The sequence below is a fragment of the Lepidochelys olivacea genome (assembly GCF_965140295.1).
Source record: "Lepidochelys olivacea isolate rLepOli2 genome assembly, chromosome: 2".
NCBI lineage: Eukaryota > Metazoa > Chordata > Testudines > Cheloniidae > Lepidochelys > Lepidochelys olivacea.
The window spans coordinates 113,872,225-113,896,575 of NC_140412.1; the positions used below are offsets into that span (position 1 = coordinate 113,872,225).

The window sequence follows — 24,351 nt, forward strand, 5'->3', positions numbered from 1 at the left end:
CTTCATATAATTTATAGGTGACTGACTATGGACAGGTTCCTTATTAGTAATAGTACTTTCAGTAAGGAGACCCCTGTGGCCTTCATGAGGATTGGGTTTGTCAGTCATTTGATTAGAGGCCTATCCGGATGTGAGAAATGAGATTTGTTTCTGCATAATTTCTTTTGTTAAGAGTACCAGGTGCAAATGCTTCAGGTAGTAGTTCTGCTGCATCTCAAATCTTGGGGCCTGCCCCTCCAGCACAGAGTAACAAAGTTTCTCTGCAGGCAAAGAACATGTTGAAGAAGGATGCAGAACCCAGCGCAACCTGACCCAAAGCTGATGGGACCTGACTACAAGTGTCAGGTTGGGTCAGGTCTGAAAACAACCAGAGGCTCCTGGGCTTGGGTTACGTCATCTCTGATCACCTCCTCCTTCCTGCGGAGTTGGTGTGGCAGTGGCTGCATGCCCCAGTCATGCTGGCCGCTGCCACCTCACTGCACTGTGTGGGGTCTTCCCAAGACTAATATTTATTACAATCAGATGTGCTGAATTTTAGAGTCAAAGTAATGTGTCAGTGCTTCTGTGTGGGGAAAAAGAGCCAGTAGAACTGACTTAAGGCACAGGCAGCCCTTTCTTCTCTCTTCATTCTTTGCTCCTCAATAAAAGATTCCTAAAGATATAAAAAGAGTTGTGCAAGAAAGAACTAAATGGTAATTGTTCATTGCTCCAGACTCCTAAGAGAAATCAGATCAGTGGTGTCCGAGTGTCATGATGTCTTAATTTCCTTTATGCCACAGAATAGAATGTCACAGATGAGCAGGTTCAGTAAAGGTTCTACTACATCCCCAAAGAGCCTAACCATCTGTGCCAAGGAAGAAACAAAGTAAATGGAGAAATTTTCGGGACATAGCTCTACAGTAATATATCCACTCTGGAATATCCGTTTTCCTTTAATTTCATTTTACTCCAACTGGACTTACAGCGTCCAGCAAAACAATGATTGTTGAGATCCATTATATGCCACAAACACACAGAGTACGACATGTTCTGACATCAGTGACAGTACTTTTGCTGAATACTAATGTGCTAATCGATAATGTAATAAAATATTAAGAATAAGCTCTCTCTTTGTAAGGCTGAGGCCACTATTATTCGTGCAACAAACTGAAGCACACGTTATAAAAGGATACTTATAATGGCCTTGAGAGTAATGGGAGGCAAGTGACAGGTGTTATACTTTGTAATCCATATGGTATTTCCATCCAGCCCTTGATACTAACCATGCTTAAATATGTAATATACTTAGCATTTTAGTTTTTTTCCTCCAGCTTGCAAAAACATAATGTAAGTGGTCCCAAACTTTCTTTTCTTTTTAATGAACTGTCTTTCCAGTGAGCAGCAGACAGCTGACAAATTGTTCTGTGCTGTCCCATCCATCCATCTTTTTCAAGTCTGCATATTGAATTATACATTTTTACTACAAAATCCAAGCAGTGTCTAGGAAGTTTCTGTTCCATGTATAGCACCAAAATCGTTCTACAGTCCTTTGATTACACAGGATCAAATGTCATTCCTTTACACTGAAACATTTTTCCACACCTTAGTTCTATGTATATCCTTAAGTATTTCATACAGTCCCAGTGCAGAGCTCTGACACTTGCCTGTGCAACATCTGCTATTTTGCTGCATTCTGCTAGTACATACCAACACAGTATTATTTATCAGTGGAAAAAAATGAAATACAAATACGCACACAAAGCATTTTAATCTCTGTCTAGATGGCTCCCACTGTGATATCTGAGTACCTCAAAGTCATCAATAAATGTGAATGACTTGCCCAAGGTCAAGCACAAAATCTATGGCAGAGCTGGGAGTTGACCCCAGACTTCCCGAGTCTCAGGCAAGTGCCTTACAGGGACAAAGGTTATCTGGTATTGTTTAAAAAAAAAAAAAAAAAAAAAAAAAAAAAAAGGCAAAATTCCTAATTGGTTTCAGTAGGGATTTTTGTTTAAAAACTGATGGCATTGTGGAGTCAGTGTCAACTGACTCCAGTAGTTACTGCTATGTTAAATTTATTCCTAAAGTAGAGAAAATTCTATACGGTTGATGCATTTGACTCTCAGTTCCATTGATGTCCAAGATAAATACCCTTTACACAATACTCGTATTGTATTTTTAGCGAACCTACTTACATTGGCTCCCAAGAATGTAAGTGGGAGTGCAGGTGTTAGAAATATATGGTACCGGAAAAGCTGTTATCTTTTGAAACTGCAGATTAACACTGCTGCTTCTTTATTTAAAAATGTGTTTTGATGGATAATGCTCAGTTTCTGAAACCTAATAGTACTTGTTTCTGTTTGGACCAATACCACTTCTAGATGGATTGCTATACAGAACATCAGGTACTGTATTTTTCTCTGCAAAGTCAGCCTTATCCTGGGAAAATGAACAGTTTATAATTATAACACAGGCCTAGTAGGTTCTACTAACAACAAGTAAAACAGGCATGATTCAAAGGCACCAAGAAAAATTGGCCTCCATGAGCTCTTCCTATAAGGTGCGGCTTTATAATGATACAGTTTAACAATGCTTACCAGAAGAATGAAAGGATATACATCCTGGACAAGATTTTCAAAACTGAATGCCTAAAAGGTAAGCTCCCAAGACCATACATAGATATTAAGTAAATGGCCTGATTTTCCAAAGTTCCGAGCATGCAGCGGATCCCACTGAAATAATTTCTTCTGAAAACCAGGCTATATATTTGGTTGTCTATGTAAGGATGTAGGAGCCTAACTTGAAGTGTGCAGTTTGAAAATACAAGCTCTTTAGTTTAGGAGCAGTAGTATGCAGGCATCTATGACAGCTTTATCATAACTGAATAGGCAGCACTGTCATATGTTCCAAACCTAACTAAGGAACTTAAACTATATTCACCTTAATGAATTCTTAGATGAGTTCTTTGCCAAGGCTTGGGGAACATTTCTATCCAAGATTTTGATTCAGGCCCATCTGTAGATAATACTTGAAAAACAATATAATACTCAGAATAATTATAAATACTTCTGCATGTTTCTGTTGTGTGGAAACCTGGAATGTCCGTGATCTTATTTTGCTGTTCAGAAAGACATTGAAATATTGCTTTCCTTCCTTTTCTCAAACACTATTGCCACTGCCCAGTGGGATACTGCTGATGCAGAAGAACCGTGGATAACATGTAAATGAGATTAGGCTGACTCTGCTCTTTTAGCTTAACTGGAAGAGCATGTGCTGCAGGATCCAGGCTCAATTCTGACTATTAATTCTCTCTGAATTCATGATCTATCACCTGGATTGCACATTTGTAGAAGGAGGAGTGTGTGCTCAGTTTCCAATAGTGCACATAATAAAGAGTCACACTGAAAGCCGGTACAAGTGTAAAATCCCTATACTATTTTAAGATCTAAATTTCCTATGTTACAAAAGATGAAATTTAATATTTTGTGAAATATGTTTAAAATGTGCGTAGTCATTTATGAAACACATAGTAATAATAATACATTTATTAATGATCTCTTGGACTAGATTTTTGGTCAAGCTTCTACCTAGCCTTTATATGGCCCACAGGACTGCACCAGCAATGAATCACTGGTACAAACATTATTAGTTAAATTGTGGATGCCTGTTTGTGGTTGCAAAAAATATGCAAAGTTCACAGATTAAAAAATAAATCAAATGATAAGATATTTAGGAATAACTTTACTCCCCACTGAAGTGGAGTCACAGCCAGGATGGCACAGAAAAACTGTTTAACAGTGCACAGGAAAAATATACAATTATGTCGTAGAGATAAGCTTGAAACAAAAACCCAAGATCTGAATACTGCAGTGTTTTGATGAGATACTTACGTGGATACTAAATCTAAATTTTTCAGCTTGGGAACGCATTTACTGTTCAAAATACTTCTCCAACTGAAACTTCAGCACAAATATTGGGTAGGTAGAATTAAATTATCCAGGAGGGAAATTAGCCAGGACACAGGAAATAATGCCTCTATTCTTGCACAAAATGTCATAAGATCTTTAATGACCACCAGTGTTTGGGACCATTCTTCTATGTCTCATCCAAGACTATAGTAGCTGCAATTATCTTTTATTAGTACTGATAAATATATTCTGCTACATACATGAGAAAGTCAGACAGAAGGCTCTTAAGCTTCTTTTCTAGAGAACTGCAACTCACAGCAATCAGCAAGAGTGAATTCACACACACTGAAATATGAATTTCCTCTTACTGGGAGTTGCATTTGTATAGAAAAGAAGTACAAGACTTCTCTCTGTCATTAGCATATCTCAGATACTGACATCTTTTATCAGAAGTGCTTTTCAGAACTAGGCTCTGACATCAACGATAGCATAAGCCTAAATTCTATCTTAATTATCAGCTGTCTGAAAACAACCCATGCAACTTGTTGGTCTAGAGGTAAGAATGGTTGTGGTTATTTCCCAGACTCTACTGAACAAGATATTCTAATTAGTGGTGGGTGTTGCCATGATTCTGATTAGTCCTCTAATTAACTAGTGGTATTACTGTCATCCTGGGTCAAATTGTGTGCTCAGTTGCACTTAAGGCAAAATTTCTACTTAGCTTTCCGACAGGAGTAAAAATAATAAATAATAATAATAACCACAATAAAAACTATGTGGGAGGTGAAATGAGAAACTTAAGAACCTTGTCAAAATGTTTAAAGGCTTGTAAGGTGTTCTGATACCACAGTGGTAACCATAGCACTAGAAGAGAAAATTTAGTCTACTTTGTCATTGATGGCAGGTCAGACTTAATAACCACCATTTTAATACATCTGATTGACCCCCAGACACTACTTTACTGGAAATGCCACTGAGAAGGCTTGCTAGGAACTTGAAAAGCCCCTTGAAAATATTAAACAGATTAAATTAGATATATATTCAATAGGCTGAAGTAGGAAATCGTATCATAAAGACATGTGAAAAGATTAAAAATTAAGTTATACCTTTTGGGACTCAACAGTTTCAAATAGTAAGACCAACGTTCTTAAAAATGACCAAATAAGCGGTCACGTCTGAAAATGTGGCTGCCTTGGATTTTCTTCAAAAGCCATTGGTTTGTTAATTTACCCCCTGGCATAGTCAGAAAAAGTTTTTGGACAGTTGGAAACTCAATATAATGGCATCGCTTTAAGCTGGTGTTTTATCAGAAACATCACATAGTAGCTGAAACAGGGCGTGCAAACACTCTTATGTTGTAAATAGTCTCCCAAGAAAGTCATTGTTCAGTGTGACTTTCCTACCTACATTTGTATAGTGATTGATTTTTACAATATTGGAAATGCAGTATATACCTGTTCTTTCTACTGAATCTTTACCATGTATCTCTTCCATTTGCCTTCATACTACTATATATTACAAAGCCTCTACAACTAGAGCTGTGTGAAATGTGCCATTTTCCATTCACAATTTTCAACTATTTTGTCAGTTCTGGTTTGAGTGGTGTTACATCCCTTGAATTTCACATAAAACCTTTGGTTCATTCAAACTCAGGGTGGTACAGAGGAAATACAATATGAACCTGGGAAGTTTCATTATGCTTTCTACTTATGGGTTTCACTCAATTTCTCTTGAAAATGACAGTAGGGAGCAGTGGCCATCTTTTAATGCCCCATTGTGAACTAAGAGCAAGAATAAGCAGCTTTTGGAACCAGATGGAAAGACAGAATGTTGTAAAATTGTGACAGGGATTTTCAATGTCACCTACGATCCTTGGATATTAGGACATCCAGTTCCCATTCATTCTCATAGGACTTGCAGGTACAAAATCCTTAGAGAGGGCTGAAAAAATCTCAGTATATACATGCACATTTGCATGCAGCTGGACAGAATGCATGTCCATCTGGAGTTACACATCAAAACAATGCGAAGAATTATGAAGGTTCTTTCATGGGCCTGTACACTACACAGTCAGTCACTCTGCATCCCACAACACCACCTGCCCACCTAGATCCATCTCGTATATTTTTTTATATTGCGCAATGGTCAAATAAGACGTATACCTGAGGCCACATCTACACTAGAGATCTTAAAGTGGCACAGCTGTACCTATGCTTTAAGATCTCTTATGTCGCCACTCTAAGCGGACAGGAGAGAGCTCTCTTTGTCGACATAATGAACCACCTCCAACAAGTGGCATTAGCTATGTCAGTGGAGAAGCTCTCTGCCAATACAGCGCTGTGCACAATACCACTTATGCTGGTAAAACTTATGTCGTGCCGGGGTGTGTTTTTTCCACACCCCTAAGCAACATAAGTTTTGCCGACATAAGTGGTAGTGCAGATATGGCCTGAGTCAATAATTTCTCTTTACGATGTTGTTGTAGCCTTGTTGGTCCCAAGAAATTAGAGAGACAAGGTGGGTGAGGCAATATCTTTTATCGGCCCAACTTCTGCTGGCGAGAAAGACCACTTTCAAGCTGCACAGAGCTTTTCTTCAGGTCCAGCAAGTATTCAGGGTGTTACAGCTAAATACAAGGTGGAAAAGATTGTTTAGCAAACATATTGTAGGAGACCATTCAAGGCGAAGACGCCAGTTAACACTTCTGCAGACATAGGACGAAAAAGGGGGATTAGTGGGTTACAGATTGTTATAATAAATCCCAAATTCAGTGTCTTTATTAAATCCATGATTTTTAGCATCTAGCAAAATTATGAATTTAAGCTTCCAAGATCGTCTTTTGAAGGTGCTATGGAAGTTTTCTTTGAGGATGTGAACTGAGAGATCAGATATGGAGTGATTGCTTTGTGAAAAGTGTTCATCCACAGATGATAAAGTATTTTTGTCTTTTATCATTTTTCTGTGGGAGTTCATTTGAGAGCATAGTGATTGTTTTGTTTCACCCATATTGGGGCATTCAGTGTACTGGATGAGATACACCACATGTTCTGGTAGGTATGTACAAGACCCATGTTAATGGGCCAATTTATCGTGAATGGTTTCATACTGTGTGTTAACCACTTACGCTAAATAATCTGCTCCACCTTGTATTTAGCTGTGACACTCTGAGTACTTCCCAGACCTGAAGAAGAGCTCTGTGTAAGCTTGAAAGTTTGCCCCCTTCACCAAAAGAAGTTGGTCCAATAAAAGATATGACCTCGCCCACTTTATCTCTATAATTTCTGACATCTTGTTCCAAGGCTGGGAGAAACTGAAAACAGAAATCTATTACTGATGTGCCCCACTGCCTTTGCTTGTTGTTCTGAGGCAACTAATACAAAACTATGTTTCTTTTTGAAATAAAAATATAAAAATATGTTTACATTTACATAACTAAAGCTAGAGATGGTTTTATATTCTAATGGATAAGACCTGGAATGACATTTAAATTAACAAACTAAAACAAAAAATACAGAGACGAATAACAAACCCACACCATTTTATTCCCGTTTAACCCATTTCGGTTTACTGGGCTATGCAGTATCAATATTTTTTTTTCGCCCTCAAGCAGGCTGCTCCGGATGGCTCTCTTCCTACACTCAGAGATTAAAATGTTTCTTTACTAAGTTTAACCTCGCAGTGTAATTGTTTATATCAATCTGTCCCTACCAACGTCACCAGAATTAAATTTACTATCCCTCGGAGGTGTCAATTTACAGATTTTCACCAGGTTTTTTAAAAAAGAAAACACTACGTATTTTGAGTGATAAGCATGTAAATATACTTTAGACCTTCATTATTTCTGTTTGTCTTCCCACTTTCTCCATCTTCCACTCTTTTTAATCATTTAAACCTACTCTAGGTAGAAAATAAAGCACAGACACAATAATGAAATCCTCTTGGAGACCAAATCTCTGTAGTCTTTCACATAGTTTTTTATCTTCACGTAAGCGGGGGAATAGTCCCCCGCTATTGTGGGGAACTTTCCTGGCTTCTGCACTACCCCGGTGAAGTGGGCTAGCGAAAGGATCCGAGTCCTCGCTCCCACTTCCTTTACCCAGAGGCCTCCCTGCCCTTGAGGACTCTCCTTCCACTCTCCTGTCTGGCAAAGTCCTCGTAACCCCCACAACGCTGGGCCCAGGATTCCTGGGGGGCTCGATCCCCAACCCTGCTGTGGTCACCTAGGACAGGGGCTAGGGTGTCCCCACTCCGGAGTACTCTCTCTGCACTGGGCACTTCTCTGACCCACTGATCATTACATACAATTTAAAGCAAATGCAAGTTATTTAATCAACAATTAATTTTAAAAAGAATAAGGAAAAATGGGAAAGGTTAAAGGAAACACATCACCCCGCTCTGTGGCAGGGAACAGCACAAACAGTGTCTCTGGAACGTCGGGGCAGTTCAGTCCATTCCTTGAGAGTCCCAGGCCTCCTTCTCAGGCCCTGGCAGTGCTGCAGGGATGCTGTGGGTTGGACACTTGCTCTGGTGGTGGCCACACGCTCTCAGGCTCTAGGTGGCAAGGACTTTCTTCCCAGTGTTGCCCCCGCCCTGTCAGGGTTACCAATCCCCCTCCAAGTCTGGCCTGCAGAGCCTTCTGGCTGAGGCGTCTCCCTGTGCTGGGCCCACTGCCCAGGGTCCCCCTCGCTCTCCCCAGCTGCTCACGACACCCGGCCCTGGACTGCCCCAGCTCCAGCTCCACTCTGCCTCAGCACGGCTCCTGCTCTGCCTCCAGCTCCCTGGGCTGCTTCTCTGGCCCCTCTGGCTCTGGTTGCTGCAGCTCTGCTCCCAGGACAGGTCTGCTCTGCAGGCTGCTTCTGTGACTCTGCTCCCAGCACTGACCTGCTTCGTGGGCTGCTTTTCTGGCCCCTCTGGCTCTGGTTGCTGCAGCTTTCTTCCCAGGGCAAGTCTGCTCTCTCTGGGCTGTGCCTCTGGCTTTGGGGCTGCAGCTCTGCTCCCAGGACAGGATCTGCTCTCTCTGGATCTGGCCCAGCTCTGCTCCCCAGCTCAGCGTTGGCCCTCTCTCCTTAGCTCGACCCCACTCTGTCTGACCCAGGCAATTCCAGCTCACCGGGAGGACGGGACCTCCCTGCCCGCCCTGTCAGTCAGGCTGACCTGGAGCATTGGCCTCTTCCCCATTGTTCCTGGGGGCTGTCAGTCTCAGGGTCCTGATTCCCCATCGACCCTTCCCCCTTTTAGTACTGGGAGCTAGCAACTAAAACACCCCACTGAATGTTAGTACGGAGGCAACAGTCCCCTTACATTCAGATACTGAAAACAGGATCAGCTTTCAGTTTAGAATGTTAGCTCTGGGTTAATACTGGTAAATAAGTTATATAAATAAATGGATAATTATAGGGTGAAGAGACTGGCACTAGTCCATGGTTTGACTGAAGGAGACAAAACATGGAAGTTACATATGCACAAGAGACAAGACAATTGGCCAGCGGGCTTCAGTAGGAACACAGGCATAACAGAGTATACTTTGTCTCAGGTATTTGAAATGAGGGTGCAAATCAAAGCAGAATATCCCTAAAGAACATCAAGAAGTTTTTTTTCCCCGTTTCAAGGTATCCAGATGGTATCATAGCACTAACTTAAAAAAAAAAAACCTTGCACATAACAGAAAATATTACTATTAATCATATTCTAAATATAAAGCCATTGCCTTTCATGTGGGTTTCATCATTTTTCTTAACTATCTATGAACATTTTGTTATAAAAGTCAAGGGTTAGCTTCTTCCTACCTCATCTCTTTGAATGAGCTTCTACATTGTACCTGTAAGAGGCACAGCACAGAACACACAGCCCAGGCATAAGAGGGGACTAACGTGGCTTTAAATCAACTTTGCACCCTCCTGATGCCTGAGGACCTGTGTAAGTTATGGAAGCCTCCTGGGCTGTCCTGCAGACAGTAGTACTGCTTAGAATCTCTTCAGTGCTGCATGTGGTGGCCCTGCCCCTGATGCCCTTTTTGTTCTTGATATTCCCTGCCACAACCCCCATGCCAGGGCTTAATGTGCAGGAGTCCTCAGAAGACAGCTTTATAGCTAACTTCTGCAGTTCCTGCACTGGCTAGATCCAGGGCTGTTAGAGCTCCTTTTGCCCAGCATAAAGGGACTGGAACGAGAATGAGAATCTCATGCCTAGTTTGGTTAGGCTATTTTAGCATTCTTGTCATCATGGCAACTAGGTACAGTCTTCTCCTTCTGTGTGTGCTTGTGTTGAAATCATGCTGTAGCTTGTGATGTCATTAACATCAGACTGTGACTTCTCTGCAGGAGGAAGCGCAGATATAACCTGGGTTGTATCAAAGAGAAACTACTATCCAATTATATATATTTTCAATAATATGGAGAACACAGGAAAATTAAATCCAAAGCCTAAGTATAAATGCCCAAAATATAGTCAGCAATATTGAGGCAGGAAATACAGAAAAAGTATGCAGCAGTCTGAGTTTTGATGAAATATAATGAATCACTGGAAAGTACACAAGATCAGTGGTTCTCAAAGCCGGTCCGCCGCTTGTGCAGGGAAAGCCCCTGGCGGGCCAAACTGATTTGTTTCCCTGCTGCATCCGCAGGTTCGGCCGATCGTGGCTCCCACTGGCCGTGGTTTGCCGCTCCAGGCCAATGGGGGCTGCAGGAAGGGCGGCCAACATGTCCCTTGGCCCACACCGCTTCCCGCAGCCCCCACTGGTCTGGAGCAGTGAACCATGGCCAGCGGGAGCCGCGATTGGCCAAACCTGCGGATGCGGCAGGTAAACAAACTGGTCCGGCCCGCCAGGGACTTTCCCTGAACAAGCGGTGGACCGGGTTTGAGAACCGCTGCACTAGATGACATGGTAACTGGTGTGGTAACATAAAATCATAGAATCATAGGACTAGACAGGACCTCGAGAGGTCTTCTAGTCCAGTCTGCTGCGAAATCATAACAGAATAGAACCAGTTGAACCCAGTTGTAAATGAATGCAAGTCAGTCAGTGAGCTCACACCATACCTGAATTTGACCCGATTTTTAAATTTTATTTGGTTGCTGAAGAACTTTTGAAACCCAACAGCTGGAGAAATTCAAAGATAGTTTTGTTTAGATGTAACAGTCTTCTGCAGCATTAGCAACCCAATCACAGTAGCACTGTGCTAATGCAGAGGCTTCCTAACTGAGCATTTGCTGCTTGCCCACAGAAAATTGATTGGCCACAAGATGCTGAGTATTCCTGGTTTCCAGCTGCTAGGTTTTATTAAGGGACAGCTAAAATTGCCTAAATGCTTTCCTCTTATTACTTAAGCAGTTGCCACAGCGTTGTTAACATGATCATGAATGGAAGGGGAGATGGTGCATGAGGCAATCTCTCTGCTAACGTGCTCCACACTGAAAAAGTTTGAGAACTCTTTTGGTAGTGCGTGAGAACCAAAAAATGAGACTGACTAGAGACTAACCTGACTAGTGTGTTTTCTTTACCAAGCAGAGTGAAGTTAAAAATTTAAACAAATAGCATAAATGGAGACAAAAATAAAATTAGTCCGAATTTGTCTATTTTAGTATTCTAAAATGATATTGAGAGCACAGTAAGCTCTTTTAAATACATGATTTTAACCTGAGAGTATCGCTTTATATGGTCTTAATTATCTGGCATTACTGAGATTTTAAAAATAAAGCAGTCTGACTTTATTCACTTTTCATACCACACCAAATCGGGACCCATTGAAGTCAAAAGGATTTTGCCACTTATTTTAACAGAGATAGGATTTGCTTCCTCAGTCCTGATTCAAGGATGCACCCCTGTCCAGGAAAGCACTTATGCATGTGCAAAAATTCCAGTGAAGTTATAGGATTTAATCACATGATTAACTCCTGTCCTGAATAAGAATAGTCTTAAACAGATGCTTAATTGCAGTTCTGAATCAGGGTCTCAGCAACTACACACCACAGTGACACACAAAATGCATAACTATGTGTTATTGAGATCACATGATCCTGGAAATATCTGGCAACCAGAGCAGATTACACAGCCCAGACAGAGCTTTAGGAAGAAAACATATTTATATGGGATCACAGAGAGAAACCTTTCCATTCCTTTCACTTTTGTCTCCTGAAGTGCTTCCTTCTCTTTTCTTTGAGCATGAAAATGACAGAATTCTGTAGCCCTCCAGTATATGCCATCTGAGAAATAGACCAAGTAGTCCATGGTTTAGAAGTTTAACAGAGCAGGTTTACTCAAAGGGAGATTTAACATCCATTACTTTGACAGGAGTGGACATAATGAACCACAGCGGCTGAGGTGAAAAAATCAGAGATAGTGTTAAGCAGTCACGCACAATCTTCCATTCCCTACAGTTGGCTGGAAACACTGAAACTTTGTGGATGAAACCAAGTGGGCACTTTTAACCAGACAGTACAGAGTCACATTCTTCACTTGTGCCATGTTGGTCAGTCGTGGTACCTCAGTGGACTTACGTAACCCCCACATGCAAAAGCAACATTCTACTATATGCTTAGGAAAGAGCAAACAGTGTTTTCCAGGTGACATTTTCCTATTTCTTGTTTGCATGTGATCCTGTGTTCATTGTAATTATTATGTTCTCCTAATCCTTTCACCTGACTGTTGGATTTCTGGCCTTTTTGAAATGGAAATCTAGTCACTAGGCCATGTCTGGGAGAGGCAAGAAGGGTCACATGCCCCTCCCCAGACGCCTGGGGGTGGGAAAAACATTTCTGCCACTTGAAGTTGGAGCGCAGCTGCTGATACGTGTGCAAAGGCACCAGCAGCTAGCTGATCCACACTCTAAGGCACCTAGAGCAGGGAAGGAAGACTAGGCTGTCAGCCTAGCTCTCTGCCAGAGGGAGCTGCGGGGAAGCTCTTGTGTGTGTCCCTTCCTGTTACCTGCTGCTCAGGTACATGGCTGCCTGGACTAGCCTGCCTGGGGTAAGCAAAGGGAGCTTGGGGTCTAAGTGTATTGGGAGGGAAGGAAGGGGATCCAAGGGTGGGCAGGACCCATGTGGGAAATTATGGGGAAGGGTTGGGGGAGGCAGCAGGGGCCAGCAGCCATGTGGCCTGGGGGAGGCAGAGGGAGCCAGGAAGGGAGATGGGTGGTGGGGACGGGGGGGAAAGAGATGCTGCAGGGGCCGGGAGCCTTGGGGAACTCTTTAACCATACATTTCTGAATAATGCAAATGGGTTTATTTTAGATAGATAGGTGAAGTTTTTCAGGTTCTGTAAGGGAAGGACTGGGGAGAGAGGTTCTTATTTTTCCCCTGATCTGTTTGTCCATCCCTTATTTCATTGTGCTCCAATAATGTATCTCATTGGGAAGAGAAGATGAAAAGAATAACTCCTATTTCTTGTGTAGTACATGGTGCTCTTAAATAGTGAAAAATACTGTCCCGGCTTCTTAAAGGTCATCTGGGGAGGAGTCACCTGGGGAGGTCACGTGTCCTCCCCTTTAGCCGGTGCCCCTGCCACTCAGCAATTCTCCTCCCCCACACCAGTCACCCACTTGCTCCTGTGTTGAGGCTTAACAGATTTTGCAGCTTGTAAAACAACACTCAGGCAATTTCATATGCAGACCCTCCTGCTAAGACATCATTGTGTCCATCCTTGCAGCCAGAAAGAAAGTAACTTCCTCTGTGACCCGTGGTCCCTCTTTCCTGCCTTCAACACTGCTTCTATTGTACTGTTGTTCCCTTTTACCCTCACCTGAGAAACTCCTCAGCCCACATGTCGTGACCAGATTGAGCTCACTCAACACTAAGGTGGGACTGGGCATCCTGATCATTAACCCTCCCTTTGCTCTGCAGCACAAATACATCCTCAGACAGGTTCAACTATATGCTAGATTTAGTGTTGACTGGAGCTGGCTTCAGTCGCCATCCAGACAAAAAGGCACTTAAACAATACAGTACGCTTAGCATCCACATGTGGTCACAGCAACCAGCCATTTGCTTGTTTAACCCTTTCTGTGGAGAGTTTCAGACAAACTACACATATCAAATAATCTGTAAGTGGCATTTCAGTGCTACTTTTTGCCCTAGCAGTTGTTTAGTTGGAGATAATAAGGAGTTTTATTGAACAGTAAGAAAAGGAGTACTAGTGGCATATTAGAGACTAACCAATTTATTTGAGCATAAGCTTTCGTGAGCGACAGCTCACTTCATCAGATGCATTCAGTGGAAAATACAGTGAGGAGATTTATATACACACAGAACATGAAAAAATGGTTAAGGAGAGTGATCATTTAAGGTGAGCTATTACCAGCAGGAGAGCAGGTCGGGGAGGGGGGAAGAAAAACTTTTGTAGTGATAGTCAAGGTGGGCCATTTACGGCAGTTAACAGGAACATCCAAGGAGCAGTGGGGTGTGTGTGTGGGGGAAATAAACATGGGGAAATAGTTTTACTTTGTGTAATGACCCATCCACTCCCAGTCTCCAGTTTGCAAACTGGATACAATTAACTTAGGCTTGAATAGAGACTGGGAGTGGATGGGTCATTACACAAAGTAAAACTATTTCCCCACGTTTATTTCCCCCTCACACCCTCCACTGCTCCTCGGACATTCCTGTTAACTGCTGGAAATGGCCCACCTTGATTATCACTACAAAAGGTTTTCTCCCCACCGCTCTCCTGCTGGTAATAGCTCATCTTAAGTGATCACTCTCCTTACAGTGTGTATGATAACATCCATTTTTTCACGTTCTGTGTGTATATAAATCTCCTCACTGTATTTTCCACTGAATGCATCCGATGAAGTGAGCTATAGCTCACGAAAGCTTATGCTCAAATAAATTGGTTAGTCTCTAAAGTGCCACAAGTACTCCTTTTCTTTTTGCGAATACAGACTAACACGGCTGCTCCTCTGAAACCTGTCATTATTGACTAATACAATCCTCCAAAGCCATCCATGCACAAGGTCTGGCATTAGAGGCAAATTTTCAACTAGTACAGAAAAAAAGCACCTCATCTTAGACTGGTGCGGCAGGATCGCTCTAGTTAAGCTTCTGTCACAATATCTGTTTGAAGGTTGACCTTTCTAAGTGCTCTAAAAATCAACATACCGCGTTGGATTTCTTTGAAATTTGGTAAGCCTCAAGTGGGTGCAGGGTAGGGTTAGTGACCCAAATTTGGAATCATCTAAGCCAGGGTTTCTGGAGATATAAGCCCTAGAAAAAATAGCTACAGAAAAAAAGTTTGTAGGTGATTTTTTATTTGCCCAGCACTGGAGATCAAATTACTGAAGTGATGGAGGTCAAAATGGCCTCAATCTGTTGGATTTTACCCAAGGTAGTGCATGACACCCACTAAATCTTTGAAGGATGCAAACTAAGAGAGGTATTTAAGAAAATACGCATTTTTTACACTGCACAAGCACCAATATAGAAAAAAGGCTAGAAGGTTTCTATTCCTGCCATTTTATACCCTTTAAAGCTTGACTCTTGTAAGTGCTCTAAAATCCAAATGGTTAATTGGATTGCTTCAAAATTTGGTGTGCCTCCTGGAGACATGGGGTGGAGATAGTGTTCCCAATTGGAAGTCATTTGATTGAGAGGTTCCTGAGTTACAGGCTCGCCCCAAAAATGACTTCCTTCATTTTGTACTATTAAACTGAGAGGTAATAACGACTGGATGAATCACAAACCTCTTGGTGGCTGTGAATTCACCCTTCAGTTAACATATCTAAGGATAAATTAATCACAATCCCCCTCCTGAGATACAAAGAAGTTTTGGATTAAGTGGCTGGAGATTGCTACAATTTGTGAGTCATGAGTGGAAATTACACATGTGAATGCTTTCTGGAAAGGAAGTGTTACCTGTCAGCTCTGTATTCTTGGGGAACCAGGGCACAGTACCCAGCCTGTCTGACTCACGAAAGACCTTCCCCCCTTAGCCTCTGCTTGAACCAAAATCGATGAGAAGAAATACTCACAAAAAGCAATGAAAAGGCAGTGGGACACACACCTAAATGCCTCCCAACAAGGGTGACAAGATTAAGGAAACTCCCCTAGCCTCATTTGCATTGAAGATGGTACAGAGAGGCATCTTCATTAGCATACAGAGTGGAGAACAGAGATTCCAAGGCAAGAACCGCACTGAACTCTGGGACCAGGAAAGCGGGGAAGCACTGCGTGATGGGGGAATCTCTGCTCCAGATGTTAATGAACCCACACCTGCACACACCCAGCTCAGTAGTTACCAGAACAATTCTAATAATATAGCCTTTACTGGTATCCAAAATAGTGAAACTCCTGAATTGCATTGTGAGCTCCCTCCAAGGAACCATCAGTTCCTATTGTCTAGCTTGAACAAAACAACTTTGGTATACTCAGTTTACTCATAAACAAATCTCGTGTTCTCCCTTGAACCGTTGTTGTTTCCCTACAAAAACCCCTACCCATGATCAAGTAAGTGTTCTGATGCCTGGAGCCAAAATCTGCAACAGTTCCACTGGGACTTCATCTTCTCCTAACTGACTGCGCTGGGGGCTCTGCCTGTCTCCAGCACTCCAGACCCTCATCTATCACCACCTGGGACCCACAGTCGATTCAAGCTTCATGGAGTGGTGAGAACTCAGCTCTCTCTCTCTAGGTGTAGCCTTCTGACCCTGACTTGTGTGATCAGTTATAGTTTTCTAAACCTGACTTTTATAATCAAATTTAAGTTAGATTTAATATTATAACTGTTTTGTTTGTTTGGCTTCCCTATGGTTATTACCTGGCAATAAATAACTTTCATGGTTAAGCTGGTTGCTTCTCTCCCGCCCCTGCCCGATGGTGTTTTTTTGGCTTCCTCATTCGCTCTGCAGCAATGATCCTTGTACCTAAGCTAAAAGATGGCTGCAGCACCCAAAATTCCTGTGGGGTTTGCTCATCAAGTGGGTTACTACCAGAACAATTGTAACGTGAAAGTGGGGATAGGGACGTGCTGAGCCTGGGACATATGAGGGTGGCAGCTTGGACGTGCTGATCGACCAAGCCTGCTGAGTCCAGGGACATATAACGGGTCAGCTGGAGAGTGCTGATTAACCCGGTCCTCTGTTAATGTGTGTGTGTGTGTTTGGCTGATTCTGGGGCTGGAAGAACCCAGCCCTGGGGAACCTAGATCCTGCAGGATAGCTCCATTGGGAGGGAACTTGCAGCAGGAAAAAGTAGAGCTCTATAGGAGAGCACAAGGGACACAAGCAGTACAGTGACAGAATTACAGAACCCACCCTCTCACCCCAGAAGAATAACCCTAATCAATGAGCATACCCTGAAGTAATGGGCAAATCTGGTAACAGAAGGAATAATTAGGGGATGGAGAAATGGGAGAATAAGGGGAGAGGGGCATAAATGGGGATTGATGGAAGGGGAGGGGAAGAGACGCTGGGGACTCAAGTGAGGGAGGCATGGGGTTTAGAGAGAGTGGAAGGGTGGGACAATGGGAAAGGGGACTAGAGCAAAATAGGGGCAGGGAACCTGTCAGATTTGTATTCTCTCCTCCCATGTTTGTACCTAGATATGGGGGGCTTTTGGGGGCGGGGGGTTGTGCAGTGCTAGAGATGGACTCCTGTGTGTGAGTATGAATGGGTTGTAAAAAATGAAGAGCTTTTAGCAACTTTGGGGTTGTCAGAATAAAGGTATATGTGATAAACAGGGCATACTGGGGTTTTGCTGAAAGAGGGCAGAGTTAAGGCTGCATGGGCAACTTTAACTGTGAATTTCCTGGTTTTCAGAAGTCTGGTATTTGCTCAACTCAGCATTCTGCAAGGGGACAACCTACTACTAAGCAACCTTTACTCTGCACTGTTGTAGGTTTTTGCTATAGAATTCTATTTTCTTTCTAGCTTTCCTGGGAAGTTTTTAATACCCATTCTCAGCACCATTTTTCCCATTCTCAGCTCCTAATTAGGATGGTCACCATCTCCACAAACACAAGGAAACAAAAGAGGATCGTGTAAATCACACAGCACCCAAGGGTACAAAGTATTGCTCCCCACTCCATATAAGGTTAGGTTATAGAACTGTGACTCATGCTGGTGAGCCCTTGAAGAACAGTGCATAACATGATAACGTACTGTATTTCCTGGATGAAAATATGCTTGAAAGGGAACAGACATGCACACACAAAAATCACTCTCTTGTACAAGGCGAGTTGTCTCAAAGAGAGAAATACTGTAGATCTTACTCAGATAAAACTCCCATTTTCCTCAATTGTCATGCAATGATCTTCTATGAGGCTATGAAGACATCTAATGAAAGATATTTTATATATACATGCATATGTACACACATAAATACACTATATATTTATGGCTTCTTGGACCAGAGTACATGCCTTCCTATATGCTTGTGCAGTATGGTACAACAGGGACTTGATCCTGGTTGGGATCATAGGGCACTACTGTAATTCATAATTTTGTTTTGCTTGACCAAGATGCACTATCCTGTCTTGGCAGTCTAACAACATTTAAGGTTTGCAGGTTCCCAGCTATACCTTCAAAAGAGACTGAGACCATCTAAATGAAAGGGACTATATTATATACTCCATTCTTGGTGTAGGGGTCCAAGAGCTCATCCCTACTCTAATTACTTTCAGCTAGAAGAGATGAGCAGCTGTAATAAAAGATCACGGAGATTAAATGGGCACCGCATTAGATTTATCCCCTTGTAAAAATAATCCTCATTTATCAAATCTTCAATGATCAGATCATTGTCAAAGAAAAGGATCCGTATATTAGAAAGATACTCTCTGTAAGAAGTGAAAGGGGTTCAACTGACCCATGAGCAAAGAGTGTATTATTTATTTATATGGACATTGCGATAGACTCTTCTTTTTTGATGTTGCACATCCCCAGCTAATTAAGCCACCCATGTGAAATTTTCAATACTGTTCATTTTATGGGTTGAATAAGCCAAGGTTCAATGAGCAAATGGCTCATTACTGAAGTCTTTGGTTTTCTGGTTCCAAATATAACAACATCCATAATGACAATTATTAGTGTAAACCAGATCTTTAGAGCTGAACTAACTTTGTATATTTTTCAGTTAAGGGCGGGGAGAAATACTTTAAAATAAATGGGAAAGTCTATATAACAGTTTTCCCAGACCAGGTTACCACACTAAAGACCAAATCATGCCTCCTCCATAAAAACTACCAGGAAGGCCAAGATAAAAGGAAACCCCACGTGCTTTCTCTCACAGATCATCCCAGTGGGAGACTGGGGTTTTCATAGCCAAAGAAGGGTAATGGGTGTGGTTCTCTTACTCTATGAGTGTTCCCTGAGATCTGTGGGGAAATCAAGGAAAAGTCATTGCAAACAGTGGGCTCTGGATCAGGCCCTAACAGCCTGGGGTTAGGACAGAACTTTCCTTGTAGGCACATTATTAAAAAGATCTATTGTTGGTGTTTTCTACTTTCCTCTGAAACATTATGGTACTAGCCATTGTCAGAGACAGGATATCAGACACTGCTCTGGCCCAGTCTGGTGATGTCTCCGACTTCCGTAGGCTTTGGAGCAGAGTCAAAGATGGGATATCATTTCTCATGCTCCTAGATGTCCACTAAAACAGACTGCAGCATTTACACCACAGCCTTGTGTAGAGGGCAGTGCGGAGCTGCACCACCCCAGGAGGAGCGCCAGAGAGGTTGTGACTGCTTGAGGCACAATTTCTCCCACAGCTTCTCCATGAACACAGGGGCTGTGCAATCTAGTCCATCACCCTGGCAAGCCAGTCTCACTCTGCTGGCCAAATATTATCTTTAACATGAGAAACTGGAAAAGTTATTAATCAATGTATTGGGGACTTTTTTGCACTGCTGGCAATAGGTACCATGACTCTGCCTCTTCCCCATCTTCCATTTTGGCACCGTGCTCCCCAGGGCATGGCAGGAGCCCAGAGTCCCTGCACTCTTCAAGGAACAGGAAACCCAAGGACTGCTATTGCAGGAGTCCCTTTTACAGCCATGTAAAGGGTGAGGTGAGGCCAATTTTTGCTGAAACCCACTAATCTCTTTCCTTTGTTTCAATAATGTAATGTGACAGAGTTCCGTAGATTAATTGGGCATTTTCCTCAATTGCCTTTAAATATGTTGCTTTTTCATTTCAATGGCTATCCCCTCATTCTTGTATTCTGAGGGTAAATAGGAGCTCTAAACTGACCTTCTCTAAAGCATGTATTATTTTCTATACCTTTATCATGTCTGATCCTGACCGATCTTGATGCCATGAGTGCAGCAAGTAGGGACACCTATGGGCTTCCTTCTGCCCCTTCCTGCTTCCCTGGCCCCTGCTTCTCTTTTCTGGCAACATGGCTTCCTTAGGAGTTGTGTTCTTGCTAACACTTTCCTGTCCCCAGCTGATTCCACCATATCCTCCTTCCCAGAAGGATGAGAGAGAATGGGTTTTCATGATCATTAGAGATCAGAGGATCAAAGTTAATTTCTCTAAGCATTTCTAGAGGTGAGCAGGGGAATGATGCCACCCAGAGCAGCCATTCCTTTGTTCTCTTCCTTCTACTGGTCATGTCCTCAAAACCTGCATAGCCCCAAACATATCTGAGTACAGGTCTACTGTACATTTGGGAATGGAGGTAGGAGCTGGAAAATGATAGCTTTTGAACTGCCGCTCCCCTTTACTGTGATTACCAACCAATTCTACTCATTGATTGTGGGCAATTATTTCTCTCCCCATCTAAAATCATAAGCGATGATTTATTTGTACCCCTCAGCAGTACCAGTCACCCTGTCGTCTTCCATTCAGTTGTGCTGCCATTTAGGAAACACTGGCCTGGGGACACAGGAGTAAGTGGAGAATTGCGTAGGCCGAGTTCTGCAAGGACTGAACTAAATTCCTTAGCTATTATTACTATTGCACTACTATTGCATTACTATTACTAGTGAGCTGTTGTGCTACTATTTTGGCCAGTCACATCTCCTGAGCACTGGGCACATTAATATTACATTGCACCTATTTTAAAATGCAGGAAAATCATTTCCATCCACGGGGGAAAAAAGAATCTCCAAAATGGACTGCTGAAAATAACTCAGACTGATTATTAAAAAAGGTAAAATAGAATCTTCCTAAAGAGATCAACTCTGGAAAAGTCACTAGCCATGTGGCCAATTATGACATATCCAAATATACATACATATTAGCCAAAATTTTACCAAGGGTATGTCACTTATATCCAAGATACATCTACCCAACTGAATTTTTAACTTGTTTGTAGTAGTAGATCTTCTCAATTACATTAGGCTTAGAATTGTGGAAGAAATGCCATGTATCAATCAAACTTATATACGGCTTGATCCAAGGCCCACTAAATTCAACAGGAGTCTTACTATTGCATTCAATGGGCTTTAGATCAGGGTGATAAAGCACTGAGGCTAGTTGGTGTAGGGCTTACAGTTTTTTTAAATGAAGTCCCTGTACACAATTCTACATGGAGTTCTGATTCTAGGTAGCAACAATAGAAAATTCAGGGGCTTTAAAATGTTTCCTCAGGCATATTCCTAACAAAAATAAAGCCCTAAGTACACATTTTAAAATGTCAAAGCCCACATCTGTGTCCCGGCAACCCACGGGGTCCTGAATCAGGGACACAGGACTTGATCTTGCATGGTATCGATCACCCCTTATATCCCACTGACTTCAGTGGGTGTTAAGGGTGCTCAGCATCACACAGGATCAAGCTCATAGCTGCAACAGGGCTTACAGACCTTCCGTATTTAACTCTGAGTATGGGCTTCTAGTATCAGTATCTGACTGCAAGGCACTCCACCCACTGAAATCAAGGACAGAACACAGTTCCTCAGTGGGAGCAGAATCAGGCTCGCTGTGAGGGATTTTCAGCACATCTACATGACACCATGAAGCAGCGGTATTTCTGGGCTCTGTTCAGCCCTTACTCAGAGCATGCCTTATCTATGCACTTCCAGCTGTCGGCCCTGTACTATTTTTAATTGAAGAATTAATGAGGAGCATTTTGAGACTGAAAATATCCTGCAAAATGCAGGGAGAAGGTATGGATTTGTGTCTTCAGATTCAATCAGGAGCCACTGGTAAATGTGAACTCTGTAGTAACTTTTTTAAAAAAAGCTGGTGAATGGTACCATTGGTTAAATTGAAAATGTGATAACTATTTCAAGTTAGTGAAAGAGCTGAATTTATACTGCCTGCTGCAGTAAACAGATTGGTTGCTGTTTAACAGAGCCAGATTAACTCTCCTGTGGGTCCAGGACTATTAGCTTTTGTGGGGCCCCTGGGAGTCTAGGAGTGGGCTCAGGGCTGGGATTGGGGTGCGGGAGGGGTGCAGCTCCAGCTGTGGGGGTGGGAACAGCGATGGGACAGGGGATTGGGGTGTGGTAGAAGGTTTGGGGTGCGGGCTCTATCTGGGAGTTTGGGTGTGGGAGGGGGTTCAGGGCTGGGACAGGGGGTTGGGGTACAGGTGTGGGTGTGGGCTCTGGGTGGGAGTTTGGGCACAGGAGGGAGCTCCGGGCTGCGATAGGGGGTTGGGGGTGTAGGGTGCAGGCTCCGGCCAGGAGGCACTTATCTCGGGCAGCTCCTGGTTGGTGCTGCAGCGGTCTAAGGCAGGATCCCTGCCTGCCCCGGCTCCGCGCTGCTCTGCTTCCCGAGGTGGCAGACAAGTCCAGCCCGTAGGTGGGGGGACCAGGCTGCTCTGCATGGTGCACGCTGCCCGTGCCCACAGGCGCTGTCCCCGGCCAATGGGAGCTGCGGAGACTTGCAGCGAGCCGACTTAAAAGAAGCAGCAGGCCACATCTGGCCTGCGGGGCCCCCCTTAGCCCTGGGCTGCAGCCCCTGAAGCCCCTGCGTTAATCCGGACCTGCTGTTTAAATGTGTTATTGATTTTAGAGAACTACACATGAAGAAGTACAATGTTACTTTCCAAATTAAAACTCAAAGACAAACTCAGACCCCAGTCCTGCAATCAGAGCTGCACGTGTGCATCCAAATGTAGAATCAGAGCCTAACCATGCAGGGCCATGTTCCAATCAGGTAAGAAGTACCTGCCATTGTATGAAGAAATATAGAAATAGTTAATAAGGATTAGCTGTCACTGATCTATTTTTGAATTGCTCTTTTCTAAAGTACATCCTGTAAACACCAGGCTACTCAGATACATTTAACAAAAGGTTTAATTGTGTCAGTGTATACAAATCAATGCAAACCAGTATGAATCTTATCTGCAACTATCTCTATTGCTCCATAAATACATATCACATTATGTCCCCGATACGATCATTAACTGGTTTTAGTACTGTATTGCCTACCCTAAAAGTTCAAATGTTACAAGTTAGGCCTCAAATAGCATCAGATTGGCTGAAAAGTAGGGAGATTAACCCCCCACACACTTTGGGGTCCTTTTTTTTTAAGCCTTTAAGATGCACTTGCTTCACATTTTCAAGCTATTTTTCTTGGTTTTCTTTTCTTCTTTTTTTTAAAAAGCTGAAATTTTCACCTAATCACTTGATTCCATAAGCTGGAGCTTTAAGGAAAAAATACCAAATATTGAGAGACTTGTGATAAAATTGCCAGAGTTAGTGAAACACTATTTTAGCCCTGCAATACCCCAATATTATCACCACTGACTTCAGTGGGAGCAGGATTGGGACTCAGATCAGTAGCAGAACTCGGAACAGAACCCAGTACACTTGCCTTTTCATTTCCTGCTCTAATCACTGCACTTCTTCTGTTTAGTTTCCAAATTAAGTCCTGAACTAAAGGACTTTCACTGAATTTGGCCCTTAGAGTCCATCCCTAATTTCCAGTTCAAGCAGATATATGATATAATCATATTCTGCACCTTTTCTGTTTTGTAGCTCTTAGACTAAGATTCCTAAAAAGAGAAAAAAGAAAAGGAGTACTCGTGGCATCTTAGAGACTAACCAATTTATTTGAGCATAAGCTTTCGTGAGCTACAGCTCACTTCATTGGATGCATACTGTGGAAAATACAGAAGATGTTTGTTTTTATACACACAAATCATGAAAAACTGGGTGTTTATCACTACAAAAGGTAAGGAGAGTGATCACTTTACATAAGCTATTACCAGCAGGAGAGTGGGGTGGGGGGGGAGAGAAAACCTTTTGTAGTGATAAACACCCATTTTTTCATGATTTGTGTGTATAAAAACAAACACCTTCTGTATTTTCCACAGTATGCATCCGATGAAGTGAGCTGTAGCTCACGAAAGCTTATGCTCAAATAAATTGGTTAGTCTCTAAGGTGCCACAAGTACTCCTTTTCTTTTTGCGAATATAGACTAACACGGCTGTTACTCTGAAACCTAAGAAGAGAGACAAATTCTCACCTCTGTGCATTACTATATGTCAGCCTATGTCTGATTCTTATTCATCTTCTGATTTTCCATTTTAAACCCTTCTTTAAAAAATTGATTCTCTTTCTGGCAACAATTTATTATACAATATATC

General features: G+C 42.6%; 1 protein-coding gene across 8 annotated transcripts in view; it reads right to left on the bottom strand.

The window, feature by feature from the left end:
- PHACTR1 (phosphatase and actin regulator 1) overlaps positions 1 to 24,351 on the bottom strand; it is a 430,561-nt gene that overhangs the window by 147,450 nt on the left and 258,760 nt on the right. The gene's annotated exons all lie outside the window — the stretch shown is intronic.